At 44.0% G+C, this 20,360-nt stretch overlaps 1 protein-coding gene across 6 annotated transcripts in view; it reads left to right on the top strand.

The window, feature by feature from the left end:
• Window positions 1-303: 303 nt before the first annotated feature.
• The window catches only part of LOC129843188 (plasma membrane calcium-transporting ATPase 1-like), a 176,993-nt gene continuing 156,936 nt past the window's right edge, over window positions 304-20,360 (top strand). For 5 of the 6 annotated variants that reach the window (XM_055911855.1, XM_055911852.1, XM_055911857.1 and 2 more), the window contains exon 1: window positions 5,934-6,779. The gene's annotated coding sequence lies outside the window, so the exon portion shown is untranslated. Of the gene's footprint in view, window positions 442-5,933; window positions 6,780-20,360 lie in introns of those variants that run through there. The other variant, XM_055911853.1, reaches the window with a different exon arrangement.

The following is a 20,360-nucleotide window of genomic DNA, read 5'->3' as shown; positions in this document are numbered from 1 at the left end:
CGCTGTATTGACATTAGATACACAAGGCTGTTATGGCAACAAGAACAGAACGAGGGGATACGGGACAGTGCTACCAGCAACAGCCAATCAGGTTTCACCGTTACATATCACATCCCTTCTCTGGAGGGTAGACAGGCAGGGAAAGGAAAGGGTGTGTGTGTGTGTGTGTGTGTGTGTGTGTGTGTGTGTGTGTGTGTGTGTGTGTGTGTGTGTGTGTGTGTGTGTGTGTGTGTGTGTGTGTGTGTGTGTGTGTGTGTGAGAGAGAGAGAGAGAAAGAGAAAAGAGATAGAGGTGAAGGAGAGACAGTGACAGAAGGAGTGAGAGCACAAGAACTCAAATGCATTTTCTCCTTTACCCAACCTGAGTGGATGGTAACAGTTGGTGATACGGCTGGTGATACGGTTGGTAATACGCGTGTCTATCCTGTGATCAAGGCTCCAGGTGAGGAGATGAAGAGATGAGTTGTGTACGGTGCTGTAGATGTACTGGTTAATTGGCAGTCTGTGTGTTTGTCCAGCTCTGCAAAGCTAAGCCCACGGAGACTTTGTCTTACACAACACAGAGAAGAAGAGAGTAAATAGATGGGGCAGGGAATGAGAGAGAAAGTAGGGGAATAGAAACAGAGGGGAAACATTTTCAATGTTTTTGGAGAGAGAGGGAGAAAGAGAGAGAGAGAGAGAGAGAGAGAGAGAGAGAGAGAGAGAGAGAGAGAGAGAGAGAGAGAGAGAGAGAGAGAGAGAGAGAGAGAGAGAGAGAGAGAGAGAGAGAGAGAGAGAGAGAGAGAGACGAGAGAGAGAGAGAGAGAGAGAGAGAGAGAGAGAGAGAGAGAGAGAGAGAGAGAGAGAGAGAGAGAGAGAGAGAGAGAGAGAGAGAGAGAGAGAGACAACGAGCTTGGGGATAGAGGTAATGAGAGACTAAAAAAAGGGATAGAGAGAGATGACAGCGAAAGAGGAAAACAGGTAGAGATGAGGGGAAAAGAGTAAGAAGGAGAAGACAAGAGAGGAGATAGGGAGGGAATGACAGATAAAAGGAGGGGAATAGAAAGAGAGGAAACGTATGGGAGGAAGAGGAGGAGGAGGATAAGAAGGAAGAGGAGGGTTGATACCTGCTCTATCTCTAATGCTGCAGTGCAGGGACCTGTCAGAGGGTGAATTAACCATCTGCACGTGCACGCATGGACACACACACACCAAGGTTATTATAGTAAACTTGAACTAAAACTAATCATGAAAAAACAGCTTAGTAAAATAATATAAAATATTTAATAAACCTGTTTGAAAAACTAAAACTATACTGAAACTATTATCTTTGACTCCAAAACTAACTCAAATAAAAAATATAAAAAGACATTCATTATGTTCAGTTGTCGTTTTGGGTGGGTAAAAATCGAAGCTTTTTACGAAGCTTTTCTAGTTTGGTTATCATCAAGCCTCTGAATCTGGCGGGTCACATTGAGATTGACTTTATCATTTAAGGGAGACTCAGCGAGATGACGCCGCAAATATAGGGCTTGTTCGCGTGGATAAAGCAACCAAAAGTCAAGGAGTGGAGTCGGGGGAGGTGCATCTGCGACAGCCGAAAGTCAGACACTAATGTGGTTTTCAGACAGCAAGGCTCAGATCAACATGGCAGTGTTGCCAGGATGAAGTAAGAAACTGCAGAAACTTGCAGTCGACTGCAGTCAAAACATTATGACCACTGATCACGTGATTTTTGTAAAGTTAATGCAGTCGACATTTATGCGCAAGTCGGAAAAAATGTCCCCACCCAGAATGCAACACACTTTGACAGGCGGTGACCATCAACTTGCCAAAGTGATCCGCTCCAAGAGCCCATTGAGATAAGCGCAATGCAAGACTTTGCTTTCACAAAGTCACACAGAGTATGTGCACAGGTGCGCTTCCCGCCGCTACAAAGTGGTAGCTACGGGACCAAAACAGCGGAGAACTTTAGCCTCACGCTTCAACACACCTGGTTGTTGCGGTATTTGACCTACTACTACTGTTTACTTAGTGCATCTACGTCATCTCGCTGTCTACCTTTAAACCTAACCTATGACCTGACCCATCACCGTATGTATTACTGCCCCCCAGTGGCAAGAAGTGACATCCCAAAAACCACAAACTATACAACACATAAATGGCTCCTAGCCTCCCTAGCAAATGTTACTTTCTGTCCCTGACACTAAAACTGAAACTAAATAATGTAAAAAACGAAATGGCTTTTTACTGAAACAGGACCAGGGAGGACACTTTGTTATTTTTTCAACTGCTGATTGCCGCTTTAAGAGTTGGTATTGCACTACTACCCCTTCAAGATTATGGTCATGTTCCCCTGCTCAAACATTGCATCCATCAACCAATGGTTGAGTGCCACATCATCGACTGTGCAGTTGGGCAGCAGATTGCTATAACATATGATGTGGTTAACTGATAAGTAAAATACCTATCCAGGCAGATCAACAACGTCTGTAGGGAAACCCGACCTTGGTGTTGAACTACCCTTTAAGATTAGGTGTTGTACTATCCCTTTAAGATTTGATGTTGAACCTCCCCTTTAAGAGTTGGTGTTGACCTATCTCTTTAATGTTTGCTGTTGACCATAGAGACAGATAGAGTACTCATATAACCTGTTTTAGCATGGAGATTGCCATTGAGGGCTTCCACCCTTTTAAAGTAGTCAACTGGGTGGGGATTCCTATGGTTTTGGAACGATCAGCCAATGATCAGAGCATTGTCTTCTTCTTCAAATTGTGTTGCCTATGGTATGTCAATGGCTTTACGCTATATCGCTGACATCTAGTGGCTACAATAAATAAATAACACAAAAGTTTAGATTCAGGACTTACAGCACTGCATGTGTCAGTAAATCGCCAATATTAGCTTTACGCTTTTTTCAAACATAAAAGAAGAAGACAAATGACTACTTTTAAAATTTAGATTTTGTGATCTATGGTGTTGACCCCTTTGCTTTAAAATTTGACCTGTCCCTTCAAGATTTGGTGTTGAGTTGTCCCTTTTATACTTGTTTTATAAATGTCCCTGTAATATTTGGTGTTGAACTACCCCTTCAAGATTTGGTGTTGAGTTATCCCTTTAAGTGCGAAGGGAGAGTGTCAGTCACAGAAGAGCTGAGATGTTGACTGGCACCTCTCAGCCTGTAACACCTACATGTAGAACAGGTGCTCATGAATATCAGATGCAGTGTTTTCATGCGTTGGCGTTTCGTATAGGCCTTGGGCATACATTCTCGCCTCTGTATTCTATCAGGTCTTATAAGTAGATGCAGTAAAGGTGGTTTACTGACTGAACTATGTTCAACAAACTGTCAGAAAACCGAAGACTCATGTTAGCTCCCCTAACTAATGTATAGGCTTTAGCTCAGAGGGATAACTCAGGCACAAAGTTATGACAATATCGATTTGTGACTTCCTTATTTGTGTCTCTGTTTTTGACCATAACCACAAACCAGGATTTAAAACAAAATTCAAACCCTAACACTAAGACCATGATAGCGCACAGAGCTAGTTAAATAAAGGTTAAATGAAAATGTAATTAATAAAAAGCCTTGGCGTTAACTTTTGTGGTAAAAACGAATCTTCGGGCAAGATTGCTCATTATGCGAGCATAATATACTGAACCGCCTCTGCTACACAACTTTACATCTTATATTAACACATTTTGAACTCATTTACATTTGAAATCATTGTACTGTATGTTAGAGTCGAGACCATTCTCTCTCTCTTTCTTTCTCGCTCTTTTTCTCCAAGCTAATCACATGTTTGTGTTCCTAGAACACTCTGTTATCTACATATGGTCGTTACTATTTTAGCACATGTTAGCAACCCATCTCATTGTTTCAACCAGATTGCAGTTCTTTCTCTACCTTTAACCTATAACCTACCTTTAACCTTTAACCTACCTTTGCTCATTGTTCACAAATACTAATACAACACATGGAACGTTTGAGTCAAATATGGACTTTCATAAATTATATTAATTAATCAAATAATTGCATTTTTTCTATGATTTGAGCATAGAGGGAAGATAGAAATGCATGTAAATCTCTCCATATATGTGCTGACAAGTATGACCGGTCGTTTCCATGGCTACCCGTGCACATAATGTGTATTTTTATGGTGATTTTTTTATTATTACCTTTAACCCACTAGAGTCGAATTCCGTGCCCCCGCTGAAATATAATTAGCATAATACGAAAATCCCCATCAACATCTATCGGTTTAAACTAGAGATATCTGGTGGCAGAGCCGATGTCGCCCTTCCGCATCTGCGGTGAAAGGTGGCAGAGCTAGAGCGGTGTTTGTCAGATCATGACACATTCTGAAAATCGGTCTTCTCACGAAAAAGCCTGTAGCGTCCGATGTATGAACATTTTTAAATAATTTAATATGTTAGCTTTGTAGAACCCCCCCCCCCCCCCCCCCTTAAGGAGGCCCAGTGCAGTCAAAAACTTGATTTGTTGTATATATTTCCACACTATGAGGTTGGAATAATACTGTGAAATTGAGAACATGATGATAATGCCCTTTTAGTGTAGAAGCTGTTTGGAAAGACCGCCTGAAATTTCAGCCTGTTTTGGTGGGATGGAGTTTTGGCCTTCCATGGTGACATCACTGTGCAGTAAATTTGTTAAATAGACCAAAAGGACACAGAGTTACAAACCTCTCTGCCAATAACTGCTCATTTTCATTTGACCTCTCTCCTCTCAGACCACTCCCAGACAGTCCTACCAAAAGTCTTGCTTGAGAAAATGCTCTTTGCTAAGAAGGTACTTAAACTGCTGCCTTGGAAACAACCACTGCATTCATATATACCATGTATCATCAGTAGCATACATAATCTGCTGTATTTGGGCTATATACAATTCACTACGTATTTATTTGGACAGAGAAGCTAAAACTTGGCTATATACTCCAGGGTTTTGGATTTGAGATCAACTGTTTTATATGAGGCGAAAGTACAGAATGTCATCTTTTATTTGAGGGTATTTTCATACATATCCGTTTTTGCATTTAGAAATAAATGCACTTTATGTATATAGTCCCCTCATTTGAAGGTGTCATAAGTATTTGGACAAATTCACTTAAATGTAGTCAAAAGTTTAGTATTTGGTCCCATATTCCTAGCAAAACGTGCTGTATGCATTTGCAGTTTGTTTTGGTTGTGTTTCGTATTATGCTTTTTAAAATGTATTTAACCTTTATTTAACTAGGCAAGTCAGTTAAGAAACAAATTCTTATTTACAATGACGGCCCATCCGGACAAATTTGCCCCTAACCAGGACGACGCTTGGCCAATTGTGCGCTGCCCTACGTTGTGCACAAATGTTGTGAAACTAGTTTCAGCATCATCTCTGTAACTTTGTCACTCATCATTATTCACCATTCATTCATGATTACCCATAATCATGGTAGCACCCAGATTAATCTAGATTTGCTCAGAAACATTACATCCTTATTCTTATGACTTGCCTAGTTAAATAAAATGTTAAAAATAATAATAATTTAATAAAAAGTGACTCAAAGTGACTCATTTCTATTGGGCCCAACATAATCCGAAACACTATTTAGGCCTATAGGTACATTCTTATTCTACTAAACTTTAGGCTACTTGTGGAGTCGGGTTATATTCTAGTAAATTAGCAAAATTACTGGTAATGAAACATTTATTCCTGTATTGAGGACATGTAGCCAGGCCTAGGCCTAAATTTAACCATTTCATGAATCACACCGTGGAGGGCAGAGCAGACAAGCTAAAACGCAGACCTGGGGGGAAATATGATAATTATATAGGTTTCCTGATGCCATTAAAGGACTATTCAGGCGATCATCGATTCAACTGTTCCATAGAAACGATCATGTCTCCTCAAGGATCCACTTTAAATGAGTAATCCCGATTTTGTCCCTCCCTCTTTCTCCCTCCGCCTCCCCCTCTCGCTCCGTGGCGGCGCTCGCTTCAGACGCTGTATATCTCTTTCGTTTTTCCAGCCACGGAAATCGGTGAACCGATCTTTCTATAGTTCGGAGATAGGTCGCGTTTATCTGTACTTTTACCGCGGATGAACGTGAACCCAGTCACAATTTAGCCTAGACAAAACAAGAAACCTTGCGGAGTGAATCTATTGGGACTGCTGCTGTGCATTCGGACCACCAAGAGGATCCTTCCTCTGCGCGATATTTTCCTCCTATTTGGAGAGAAGGGTGTTATGGGGTGTTAGTTTTCGAAGTGAAATCTCAACAGTTGGTTTACTTTTGGTACTCATAGCGCGTTGGTCTAGTTTGTCACACACTTCACGTCAAGTTGCTGATATCTAAAACAAAAGGAAACGCTATAAAGTGCCACGATCAAGCCCGTCTCTGTGCAATGCCACAGTTGTCACATCGGAGCCCAGATGAGGAAAAAACAAAACCGTAGGCTATAGCTTGCACTTCTACAGCACGCATATTTGCGCCGATCGCATAGTGGTAAATCCCATCTCACGGATTTCTCTCCCCATCTCAAAGGGACAATATCAATATAGGCACTGATTTTTTGTTGTTGTTGGTGTGTGTGGTATTTCGGTGTCAAACTGTACGCCTACTCACTGAAAGACCTTTTGCACTACCCAGCTCCGACAGAAGCGGAAGAAGACTGAGATACGGGATAGTAGTGTGATTGTGTGTGTTGGTGAGCTGAGGAGAGGAGCGCTCACTTAGACCATCTCCTGCCGTCTGGTTGTCATGTAGGCTACCTGACCGCCTGACTGCCCTCAGCATCCGGGTAAGGACTGCTGCCTCTACCCTTCTCTTCCAAATCTCAGGTTATTTTCCACAGGTGTGTGAGTGGAACGAATTAATGGTTTCGTGCGATGCGTGTGTTTTGCACTGACTTTACCAATGCAACCATCCGCCTGTTGTCTGCAGATAACGAGTTCAGTCTTGCTGGGAGAAAATAGTCAAGTTTGAATAAACAACCTCCCCTAGTTTGGTAATAAACACTGATGTTTTATAGGTGGGAACAGCTAATTTCCGTATTGGGGGGGTGCGGCTACTATTCAGACATGGAGTCTGTGTCCTTCACCAATGAGTGTTTGTCGCAACAGTTTGTCTCATGAACAACAATTGTCTACGTATCTGGGGAGGCATTTTATGCGCTCATGGGTTTATCCTTTCGTTTTATTTGGAGATTCCGCGTAAATGTAAATGTCAGACGGCAATGCGCATCTGCCATCAGGGTCGTCTCGTGTGTATTTGATCGTGCTCGCGTGTGCGTGTATTTATCTGTGCGTAGCTCTGTGTCTGCATTATTGGATATGCCGGTTTAGCTTGATCCATTAGTTCTTCCTAGTTCAGATTCTACATGTCAACTGTAGTGAATGGTTGTGCTTTTTGACTCAAACAGAATATGTTTAGCTCGAGCTTCGAAAGAGAAGAGACAGCCTTGTTTAATTAACACGCGCTCGCTCGTTGCGAGAAGTAAATCCTTCTTACATAATTTCCAAGGGATGGGCATCAGCTCTCCATTCTCCTTCCTTTTCTGGGTGTGTCCTCGCGCTATTGCGTTTCTACAGGGGGAGACCCCGCAAAATCTGCTCGTGACTATTTTTCAGATTGTGTGACCTCCAAAGGAGGTCATCGGCGCTGTTATTTCCCACCGGCAGCGGAGTGTCAAGGGCCACGGCTATTATTGCAATATTATTATATTCAGAACATTCAGGTTGAGCTCCCCCCTTTTTAAAGCCGGCCTTTATCCCTTATACGCACTTTCACCTTCACTCTAGACTAGACAAGACTAGACTAGGTGTGACTGCTGCAGTAAACTGAAAATGTCTAATCATACTGTAGGCTACACCTTCCCCTCAGGAACAGCCTCAGAAAAACATTACATATTTAACTTATTGACTACTATTTGTTGTGTGTTTAATGCTGTAACATACAGTACCAGTCAAAAGTTTGGACACCTACTAATTCAAGGGTTTTTCTTTAATTTGACTATTTGTACCTTGTAGAATGAAATTTTAGGCATCAAACTATGAAAAAACACATTGAATCATGTAGTAACCTAAAATGTGTGAAACAAATCAAAATATATCCAACCTTTGCCTTGATGACAGCTTTGCACACTCTTGTCATTCTCTCAACCAGCTTCATGAGGAATCCTTTTCCAACAATCTTGAAGGAATTACCACATATGCTGAGCACTTGTTGGCTGCTTTCCCTTCACTCTGCGGTCTAACTCATCCCAAACCATGTCAACTGGGTGGAGGCCAGGTCATCTGATGCAGCACTCCATCACTCTCCTTCTTAGCCCTTACACAGCCTGGAGGTGTGTTGGGTCATTGTCCTGTTGAAAAACAAATGACAGTCCCACTAAGCGTATACTAAGTTGGATGGTGTATCGCTGCAGAATGCTGTAGTAGATCATCCATTCACCTACGCTGCGTCTCACAAAGACACGGCGGTTGGAACCAAAAGTCAGAATTTGAGATTTATCAGACCAAAGGACACATTTCCACCAGACTAATGTCCATTTGCTCATGTTTCTTGGCCCAAGCAAGTCTCTTCTGTTCTTTAGTAGTGGTTTCTTTGCAGCAATTTGACCATGGCCTGATTCACACGGTCTCCTCTGAACAGTTGATGTTGAGATGTGTCTCTTACTTGAACTCTGAAGCATTTATTTGGGCTTCAATTTCTGAGGCTGGTAACTCTAGTGAACTTATCCTCTGCAGCGGAGGTAACTCTGGGTCTTCCTTTCCTGTGGCGGTCCTCGTGAGACAGTTTCGTCATAGCGCTTGATGGTTTTTGCAACATTGAAATCTTCCGTATTGACTGACCTTCGTGTCTTAAAGTAATGATGGACTGTCATTTCTCTTTGCTTATTTGAGCTGTACTTGCCATAATATGGACTTGGTCTTTTATCAAATCGGGCTATCTTTTTTATACCACCCCTACCTTGTCACAACACAACTGATTGGCTCAAAATTATTAAGATAGAAATTCTACAACTTTAGCGAGGCACACCTGTTAGTTGAATGCATTGTGGTTGAGAGAATGCCAAGAGTGTGTGACGCTGTCATCAAGGCAAAGGGTGGCTACTTTGAAGAATCTCAAATATAAATTATATTTTTATTTGTTTAACACTTAAAAAAAAAAAATATTATTACTATATATTTTTTGGGGTTAGCACATGATTCCAAATGTGTTATTTCATAGTTTCAAATGTCTTCACTATCATTCTACATTGTAGTAAATAGTACAAATAATGAAAAACCACAAAAATGAGCAGGTGTGTCCAAACTTTTGACTGGTTCTGTAGATGTATAGCATCGTCTGTCACAGGCATCATTATTATTATTATTATAGTATGTCTCATTCATCTCTTTGACTGAGGGAATGTTCTGTGTCATGTCTGTTAACCTGATCAATACAACTCATAACCTGATCAATAACACTCACATTATCAATATAGTAAATGACACTGCATGCATGCATAGTGCTGTGTGTCTGTCCTGCCTTTCTATCCTGTCTGTATGGTGATATGCCGGTTATTTATTATCTTGGACTGTCTGAAAAAGGCAGCAAACATCTCTCTAAGTGTGTTTCGTCCCTCTGATGAAGGGTATCGGCCTTTATAGAAGAACATAATTGCGGGTTTGCTGGTTCAAGACGCACTCTGAAACTCCATCGTACTCCAGACAGAGCAGCAAACGGTGACGTCAGCTTTTCAGTATGACATCGTCATATAGATTGCGTTCCCCTCCTCGAACATTGCATTCACCAACCGGTGGTTGCATGCCACGTCGTCGACTGGCGTATTGCTATAATGTAGTATGTTAGCTGATGTGTAAAATACCTATCCAGGTGTTGTACGGTCTGGCAGGGGTCAGCAACTTCTGAGCAGAGGAATGTGTCCTCTGTCCTTGTCCCATGATCCCGTGGGACATCCTTTTCTGCCTCGTTAATCCACTAGTCACATGCATGAATGACTACCCCTGTGTCTCCACCATGCCACCCTCTGGAAGTCGCCCTCTTGAGTTGTGTCAGCAACACGTGATAATGGAGGTCCCTCAAAGCGAGTTAGTAGGGGGAAAGGGGGTGGTTAGGGATTCACAAAATCTCACCAGTCCCCATCATACAGAAACCATGGCTACCGACCTAATCATTCCCAGCTTCCTACTGGTCCATCTCTTCGATCTAATCGTCCTCAGCTTCCTTCTTGCTCATCCATCCTTCAAATCTCCACTGTGCCCGAGGGGACTTGTCTGCCAAGGTTGATGGGGGAGAGATTGCCCCTTTTAAGCTAATATATACCCTTGGGACAGTATGCTACTCTTCAGTCTTGGTCCCATGGGCCCAACAAGGTTAATAATATATGCCATTCAGAAGACTGGATTGCACTCCCTGTACTGTCATGAATTCCCTGTGGCAATTGAACCCACAACCCTTTATGTTGGTAGCATCAACCGAGGACCACAAGGAGGCACATCCTTAGAGTCCAGGGTTTGAACCCAGAGGGTTTGAACCCAGACTAAACTCTGTCGTACTGCACTCGTTGTACTTTTGTCTAAACTGTGTTATTGTGAATGTGTCTTGCACACGTTGGTACAGGGTTGACGGGCTCTGTGTTACGTGTGTTGTTTATACATTTTCATTGTGTTTTGTTGGTCCGTATTGTAGTGGTTGTTGTGTTAGTGTGCATTCTTTTAGGAGGTGTGTGCTATGCTAGTTGGTGTGTATTGCTGTAGTTGGCGTCTGCTATGCTAGTTGGTGGGTATTGTTGTAGTTGGCGTCTGTTATGCTAGTTGGTGGGTATTGCTGTAGTTGGCGTCTGTTATGCTAGTTGGTGGGTATTGCTGTAGTTGGCGTCTGTTATGCTAGTTGGTGTGTATTGTTGTAGTTGACGTCTGTTATGCTAGTTGGTGGGTATTGTTGTAGTTGGTGTCTGTTATGCTAGTTGGTGTGTATTGCTGTAGTTGACGTCTGTTATGCTAGTTGGTGTGTATTGTTGTAGTTGGTGTCTGTTATGCTAGTTGGTGTGTATTGCTGTAGTTGGCGTCTGTTATGCTAGTTGGTGTGTATTACTGTAGTTGGCGTCTGTTATGCTAGTTGGTGTGTATTGCTGTAGTTGGCGTCTGTTATGCTAGTTGGTGTGTATTGCTGTAGTTGACGTCTGTTATGCTAGTTGGTGTGTATTGTTGTAGTTGACGTCTGTTATGCTAGTTGGTGGGTATTGTTGTAGTTGGCGTCTGTTATGCTAGTTGGTGTGTATTGCTGTAGTTGGTGTCTGTTATGCTAGTTGGTGGGTATTGTTGTAGTTGACGTCTGTTATGCTAGTTGGTGGGTATTGTTGTAGTTGGCGTCTGTTATGCTAGTTGGTGGGTATTGTTGTAGTTGGCGTCTGTTATGCTAGTTGGTGTGTATTGCTGTAGTTTACGTCTGTTATGCTAGTTGGTGTGTATTGCTGTAGTTTACGTCTGTTATGCTAGTTGGTGGGTATTGTTGTAGTTGACGTCTGTTATGCTAGTTGGTGTGTATTGCTGTAGTTTACGTCTGTTATGCTAGTTGGTGTGTATTGCTGTAGTTTACGTCTGTTATGCTAGTTGGTGGGTATTGTTGTAGTTGACGTCTGTTATGCTAGTTGGTGTGTATTGCTGTAGTTTACGTCTGTTATGCTAGTTGGTGTGTATTGCTGTAGTTGGTGTCTGTTATGCTAGTTGGTGTGTATTGCAGACTCTGTTTCTGTGTATTGTGCCGCGATCATTCCATATATGTGACTACCATAATTAATATTCTAGTATTCACTATGCTGCATCTTCCCAACTAATTGTACATATTATATATTTTGTCTTACGCTCTGGGTGGGCTTGGGTGGCCTGCCAGAACTGTGACACTCTAGGAAACCTCATCAGTAGCTATCTAAACAGAATGCATTAACCTAGCAACTTCCAACGTCCATTATACTCACTTCTCTTGTTAAGTTTAAAAAAAAAATTAATGTAACCAACCTCGCTAACCCATTATTGAAGGTTTTTCTACAGGACTGTTTGTTCTGGGCGGTGATGTTTCAATTCCCTGTTTCAATTCCCGATTGGGTGGGAAGAGAGGACATCTTCCGAAAGGATTGGGCTCGCGCAGAGGCTGACCGGTTTATTTTCCCTCGTTCAAATCCCCCGCTCCTCACCTCTCTTCTTATTACACTCCTCTATTCAATCCCCATTCTCCCACCTCTTTTCCGCCCCCCCCCCCTCCCCCCATTCCTCTTCATGTTCAGGATTGAGTGAACTAAGAATTGAGTTAGTCTCAGAGTCACGATTCGTAGCAGAGGTTAAGCCCCCAAAACCAAGAGCCCCTTTAGCACCCTATCTCGTCTCATCACTCCAGAGAACGCGTTGCCACTGCGCCAGAGTCCAATGGAGGCGAGCTTTACACCACTCCAGCCGACGCTTGGCATTGTGCATGGTGATCTTAGGCTTGCTCGGCCATGGAAACCTGTTTCATGAAGCTCCCGACGAACAGTTCTTGTGCTGACGTTGCTTCCAGAGGCAGTTTAGAACTCGTTAGTGAGTGTTGCAGCCGAGGACAGACGATTTTTACACGCCACACGCTTCAGCACTCGGCGGTCCCCTCCTGTGAGCTTCTGTGACCTACCACTTCGCGGCTAAACTGTTGTTGCTCATAGACTCTTCCACTTCACAATAACAGCACTTACAATTGACCGGGGCAGCTCTAGTAGGGCAGCCATTTTATGAACTGACCTGTTTGAAAGGTGGCATCCAATGGAGGTGCCACGTTGAAAGTCACTGAGCTCTTCAGTTAGACAAACATTGGCAGTAGAATAACCTATGGCAATTGCACGGCTGTGTGCTCGATTTTTATACACCGGTCAATAATGGGCGTGACTGTTAATAACCAAATCCACTAATCTGAAGAGATGTCCACATACTTTTGGCCATATAGTATAACTGCCAGGCACGCAGAGATGTGTGTCGCCACCTGGGTGTATATAATATGTTTTATGTATATATTTAGTCTAACACATATATACACACACACACACACACACAAGTATGTGGGTGTGTATATGTCCCAGTTACTCCTACATTCAGCTATGATATCAGCAGTATTTTTGCTTTATCACGAACGAGGTACTAGGGTAGTGAATTGATGCTATTCTCAGCTGTAAGCTAGCAAGGAAAGTTAATCTACAAAGCTGGAAGCTACCGGTATCTCCTTGCATTGTAAAGTGTTCTAGACTGTAATGGACATTGTTTTGCGAACACTTTCGACATTTCTAGCTACATGCCATATTGCATTATTCAATGGCACTTTACCCTAATTGTTCCAGTAAGTCACTCTGGATAAGAGCGTCTGCTAAATTACTAAAATGTAAATGTTAGCCTCTGTGCAGCAGAAGTGGAGATGCAGGCCAGGCTCCGCGTGAGTGCAGTGGTTCAGGCTAGAGCTAGCAATGAGAAAGTAGAGCAGGCACGTTGCGCTTTAAGGGGGCATCGGCTGCACAGACTTGATCCTCTCTCAATCAGTAGACGACATGAGACACATTTGATAGAAGTACCGAAGGGAAAAATAAATCAAATAATAATTATAGTACCGAACCGTTTTTTCCTGTTCTTGTATCGAAAAAGTACAGAGGTTTCGGTATACCATGCAACGCTAATCTCCTCTCTGCACTCTCCTCTCCTTTGTTCGTCATCGTGGCAAATTGTTTGAGTGTTTTTCGTTCTGTACGTGTGTGTTTAGTCATGATGAACTTCTCATGAAGGTGTGGCAGACTGCTGCTGAGGATGTGATGAGCTGCAAGCAGGCTGATGACGGCTCCGTCAATTTTGTGTGTGTGAGTGAGAGTCGGTGTGAAGTGACAGCCCGGCGCACACACACAGCTGCTTGATGTGTTGCGAGTTGTATTAATAGAGCGTGGAAGTGAAGTGTCCCCTGAGAGTCCCTGTGGTGCATTGTGGGATTGTGGAGTGTTGACAGGATCGACACAGAGTAGAGGTGGGGGGGGGGGGGGGGCGTGCGGCTTCAGCTCATTATCACACAACATCACTGGCGTACTCGTTGAGACAAACACACACCAGTTTCTGAACACATGAGGTTGTCATTGTTGAGTTCATCTATGGTGCCAAACAATGTGACTCTTTATCCCTGCTGCAAGGATGTGTGTGTGTGTGTGTGTGTGTGTGTGTGTGTGTGTGTGGATATTAGCAGACAGGCAAAAATGTGGAACACTGATGAAGAGGTTGGATTGATTAGAAAACATGCTAATGAAGGAGAGAACGTGATGGAGAGAGAGGCACAGAGCGATAGAGAGAACATGTATGAGTAAGGGAGGGGGGGGATGAATGGAGCGGAGAGGGATCGTGAGAGAGAGCGGGAGGAGAGCAAGTCCGAGGCAAGAGGATTACATGGAGACGGTGATAGGGGCCATTAACATATGCTGTCGCTGGTGAAACGGGTGTGACTCTGGTACCCAACCCGATGGTTGTTTACATTGAGAGCACACCTACATTCATACACACATAGTGAAGCGAGGGACTCTTAGATGGTAGGCCACTAAGTTATTTCCTGCGTTCTGTTATAATCCTCAGCAGCAGGCTTAATGCATGCCTATTTGTTCATTTTGGCTTTCTCTATTAGAGCAAATTGTTGATGATCATAAATAGCAAGCCTCTGCATTTTAGTAGTACACTGTCTCATATCTTTTTATTTTTAGATATTCAAAGCAAAACATGCTTTTTAGATCATCACAATAGTATTCAAAAGAAATGTCCTGTCTCTCACGATACCTATTACTGTTACCATAATGATTTGTTGTTTTTAATATCATGGTCTGTCTCACTTTGCCTGAGCAACGGTGGCCTTGCCATTCTTGCTATAATAAAGCTGATCTGAAGCGGAATTGGAGACGGGCAGAGAGGGAGCGAGAGAAGAAGAGGGAGAGTGGTGAGGTTAGGATGAGGTGTAGTCATTTACTGGAACCAATGGAAGGTATTTGCACGGAGGGAGGGAGGGAGAGATGCACTGCACTGGTTGTGGAACTCACGTTGGCTCCAGAGAAGGAGAGCGATGTGTTGCACTCGTTTACTGAACTCCCTATGTATGGTAACAGTACGGCGGTTAAACTCATCGAGGAGAGGTGGATGAGGGGACAGGAGAGGGGGTGGGACAAAAGGGTCAGAGGTGGAGTGTTGTAGGCGCAGAGGAAGTGGAAATCTGGATGGTTTCCTCATGTTCTGTGTTCCTCATGCATATTTTCTCCTCGCCTTTTCACTTCCTGATATTTTAACGACACTGGGCTGTGGCCTCTCTCTGTCCCTCTTTTCCATCTGTTTGTGTTTATGTAGCCAGCTTGTGTGTGTGTGTGTGTGTGTGTGATGTAGTTGTTTAGTTAATGTGTGTTTAAGTAGCCAGTGTATGTAGTTCTAGTGCTGTAGTTGTTTGGAAGTCTGGCAGTAACAGTAACACACGTCAGATGTAGCTGCCGGGCCCAATGCCAAGAGGGAACTCTCTGGCTCACTGCCTCCCTCCATCCCCTTGTTCTCTGCTTCTCTGCCTCTCTGCCGCTCTCTGCTCCCTGTCCTTCCTACCACACCCTCCTCCGTCCTTCCTCGTCTTCCCCGTCACTCCTTTTTCCTCCCTGTCGATCTCTCGGTTCATTCATCATTCTCCCTTCTTTCTCTCTCTGGGATGGGGGAGTGTGTGTGTGTAGTTGTGTTTTAGGTAGTTGTGTGTTTATGTAGCCAGTCTGTTGTGTATGTGTTTATGTAGCCAGTGTATGTAGTTCTAGTGCTGTAGTTGTTTGGAAGTCTGGCAGTAACAGTAACACACGTCAGATGTAGCTGCCGGGCCCAATGCCAAGAGGGAACTCTCTGGCTCACTGCCTCCTTCCCTCCCTCCATCCCCTTGTTCTCTCCCTCTCTCCCTCTGCCTCTCTCTGCTCCCTGTCCTTCCTACCACACCCCCCTTCATCCTTCCTCGTTTTCCCCGTCACTCCTTATTTTCCTCGTCTATCTCTCAGTTCATTCATCATTCCCCCTTCTTTCTCTCTCTGGGATGGGGGAGTTGGGGAGGGGGTGTCGGGGGTCTGATCTGTCCACCCAGACCAGCCTCCAGACAGGCGAGTGTTTATAGCGGTCACCACCTTAACCTCATGTGCACACACACACACACACACACACACATCGTCACAGAGATGAACTGCTCGGATATTTATGAGCTACAATAAGCTAGTTTACGAATCACACACAATGCTATTAAAACAGGGTTTTGTATTAAAACTGATTGTGCATCGTTAGCTGTTGGTTATGTAATGAGGCGTGCGTGCGTGCGTCCTGTGTCTGGAGCAGTGAATGGGGGCGGAATGCTGAATGTTGTATTTGGGTTGAGAAACAGGGTGTGGTGCTGTTTGGACATTATTACTGAACACAATGAGGCTGTGCTGTTCTCGCCTACTGCGGCTGTTTATTGAAGATATATATACACACACACTGAACTTGGTTCAGTTGACTGGCCCAACGGCAAATCCAAAATGGAAGAAGGAAACAGGAATATTCTACTGAAATGAAATGTGCAGGCTGGCCTGAGAACCTGAAGCAGACCTTCCACTAACGGAACACAAGTTATTCCACGTTTTATACAGCATAAACCAACCGATTTCTACACGTCCGTTCATTCCTCTGACAGAGTTGGGAAAACGTTAGTCTGCTGAGATGTATGTTCAGTGGTGTTAATGAAATTAAACTGGCTAGTCTGCGTGGATCGGAGTTCCTGCTCATTTCAGGTTTAGCGCCAACTTTTCCATGGGTCAAACAATCAAAGGCGCCGTTGTCCTTGACCTAAAGAGCGCTGCATTATGATCATACGAATGCTGTAAATAAGGTGTTTTTCCACTGCTGCCCTGTGTGCTGGTCCCATTTAAACAAGAGGCCTTACAGAAGGAGAAGGGGAAAGGGAGAGAGAGTGGGTGCGGAGACGGAGAAGCACACGGGAACATTCACACGGATGCTGTATGTAGTGTGTAGATCCTACACACCTCTTTTGTACGGAATAAAACATCTGATCACACGTCTAGCTGCTGAGTAAGCGGATTGTGTCGAGACAAGGCGAGTGGATTCTAGAAGAGCGAATGAGGACGAAGCCGTCGTCGATTGGGAGGACTGTGAGATAGGACTGTGAGATACGCCCAGCCCGTCCCAACCCACAAGTATCAATGGCTCTCTGTGTTTGCGTCACTGTCTCACGCAAACCTGGTTAGCACAAATTCCATTAGCATGACTTCATTTAAAGCAAGCGGTGGCAGTGAGGTAGGAATGCTGGGGGTGTGCTGAACACACTGGAAACCCCGACATTTGTTGTGACTCAACATCTGGGACCATCTTGTGACCGCAGTAGAGGAACAACCTTGCAAAACAGTCATCTGAAGCTGACAAACTCATTTTCCTAAAGAACTAGCACTTCCCTCTCTCTGTGTGTGTGTGTGTGCGCTATTACACAATGTTTGTGTGTTTCCAATGTCTTGAGGGTCGAATGAGTCTCCTTCAGTCTAAACACTTGTCGCTTTAGTAAATCATCGCTAATTACACAATGTGACCTTGCTGCACATGCAAGTGTTATTTGTGACATTTACTAGTAGTGAGTCAATGTTGGCCAACATTGGATACCCCCTGCTGTTTACTATATATATATATATATATATATTTTTTTTTGTAAATTGTAATCCAGAGTGATGTCACTTGACAGCATGCCTCTGAGTGATTGGTTAGAAGACAGGCTCAGGGTCATTAGCTGACGTGGGCTGCTCTGCCCCAGAATGCAACACAACACAGGGTGTGTAGCCAAGCCAGCATATAACCTACATGAAAGGAATTAGAAGTGGAACCCAGCTAGTCATTATGAATGAAACCACGGCACGAGCAGAGGCAGTAGTAACATGCCATCCAACCAAGTGGACCGATCTCCCTCTGTAATATGATTCTGCGTTCTACTGTTCACTCCTGATACGTGTCATTCTCTTCCAGTGCACTGCAGTTCCCCATTTTCCCATTCAAATACATATTCTCCTACTTGCGTCAGTTTAGTGCTTGATTTCATTAGTCTCAAGTCATTGAATATATATAATTCTGAATCAATCTATTGTAAACACCAACGCAGGCCTGTTGGGGATAGGGCCGGCCCGTGACCACCGGTGTCTCTGGGATCAATAGAACGAGAGGTCAGCTGAATAGGGTCAGGACCAGATGTTGTTTTTGTTTTACCTCTAACCTCTGGCCACACACACTGGTAGCATGCGCAGTGACACTACGCTCCAGGGTGAGTGGTTCTATAATGGGTCTGTCAGTATAAGAGCTGTTGTGTTACCGTCTCAACAGTAGACCACTTTAACAGCATTTTTGTCTTCCTCTGTGAAACACAGTGGGCTTCATATTGACACAATGTCAAGCTGTTAGCCCAAAAATGCTTCGTCCACTGCAAGGTACTTTACTCAGAAATAGAATACTGCCAGTAGAGATTGCATCCTGTGCATCACATTTCATGTAAAAATATCTCCCCTTTTTTTAAAAGCGCCAGTCCTGGAGAGCCCGTTTAGAAGTAGTGTGTGAATGGGGAAGCAGGTATTTGAACGGACGTTCACGTCGAACCCTGAATATGTGTTGGACTCCATGCAGGCTGGGATTTGTGGGAGGCTGTATGGTGCCTCTCTCGTCCTTAAGCACTGGTATTCTCTCTCTCAATTGATGCAGTTAGATGTATCTGTGTGTGAGAGGGAGAAGAGGGAAGGAGAGAGGGATGATATGACTGGCCTTTATCTGAGGGACCTTCTGTGCTATCTAATAATCACTGCTGTAGCTGTCCCAGGCCCCCCCCCCCCCCCCCCCCCCCTGACACACACACATTTCTTTTCAATTTAAGGGCTTTATACACTCCTTTCCCTCAGCCACCCATCTTCTCTCTCCCTGCCCAATCTCCTTGAGGTATTGGGTGTGGAACTTGGCGTGAGAGATGCTTTGAGGGAATGCGGGGGGGGGGGGGTAGAGAATTAGGCATTGGTGGCTAAAGGGCCGGCTCTATTTCTCCCACAGAGCGCTAGGGAAATGAGAGCTTCAACTTTGGTTTTTGCAATATCATATCATCAGATGTTTACTTAGCAGCCTTCACTCTGTGTAATTAGCATAATTACACACTGTCATCTAATCACCTGTTGGTTTTAGTTTTTCATTGTCGGTCTTTGTAGCCAGTGCCTAGACCTACCGGCTCTGTCTCACTTCAGAATTCGATGTTCATCCATGTTTCTCAAACGTCAAATTGTTAAGGTTGTGGTGTTTTTTAAGGTTAAGTTTAGGCATTAACTCAGAATTCTTGAGTTTAGGCATTAACTCGGAATGGTTAAGGTAAGGGTTAAGGATTGGGATAGGCTTAAAACTAAAGTATAAAAACAACTTTTTATCACTGTTCGAACTTGCAATCAGAGGCCGATACCGAGTGGCGCAGCGGTCTAAGGCACTGCATCTCAGTGCAAGAGACGTCATTACAGTCCCTGGTTCGAATCCAGGCTGTATCACATCCGGCCGTGATTGGGAGTCCCAACGGGCGGCGCACAATTGGCCCAGCGTCGTCCGGGTTTGGCATGGGTAGGCCATCATTGTAAATAAGAATTTGTTCTTGACTGACTTGCCTAGTTAAATAAAGGTTACATTTTAAAAGAATACAAAAATAAATCCCCTTCCACAACTGAAACCTACTTAAAGGTAACAGTGCTCACTGTTGCCCCTAGGGGTAAGTTTACACATCTCCTGACATGGATGGATGTCGAATACTGACTTGTATCACAGGTGACCTGGCTGGCCTAGACAGCAAGAGATGAAGGGGGACGGGTTAGGAAGGGGGAGATGGAGGGGAGAGAAAAAGCTGATGAGGGTAGATGGAAAGGAGATTCAAAGGGAAAACAGGGGCGCAGAGAGGACACTAGATGAGATATGGTGGTGTTGAAGTGGGGAGAATGGGAGCGGGGGAGGAGAGGGAGAGTGGTAGGCTGTTGAAAGCTCTTCTGAGCGATTCTAATTAAGAGATTAGCATATCCTCTGAGACTGCTAGCGTAACCACGGCCTGCTAGCACTAACGGCCAAGACATGTCGCAATTAGGAGAACAAGGATCCGCTGGTGCTAAAGTAGACCTCTCTGAGCTTGGTCCACACACACACACACACATGCATACATACATACATACATACGCACACGCACACACACAGAGAGAACAAGCAGTCAGCGACCCTTCATCTGAGCTTGTTTAAGACCTGTCCTACAGCTCCAGCGACAGACTGCTGCAGAGCTACAAGCTTACATGGAC

The sequence above is a fragment of the Salvelinus fontinalis genome, chromosome 3 (assembly GCF_029448725.1).
Source record: "Salvelinus fontinalis isolate EN_2023a chromosome 3, ASM2944872v1, whole genome shotgun sequence".
In the NCBI taxonomy this organism is placed as follows: domain Eukaryota; kingdom Metazoa; phylum Chordata; class Actinopteri; order Salmoniformes; family Salmonidae; genus Salvelinus; species Salvelinus fontinalis.
The sequence above is the reverse complement of the archived record's forward strand: the minus strand, read 5'-3'. Positions and strand labels throughout refer to the sequence as shown.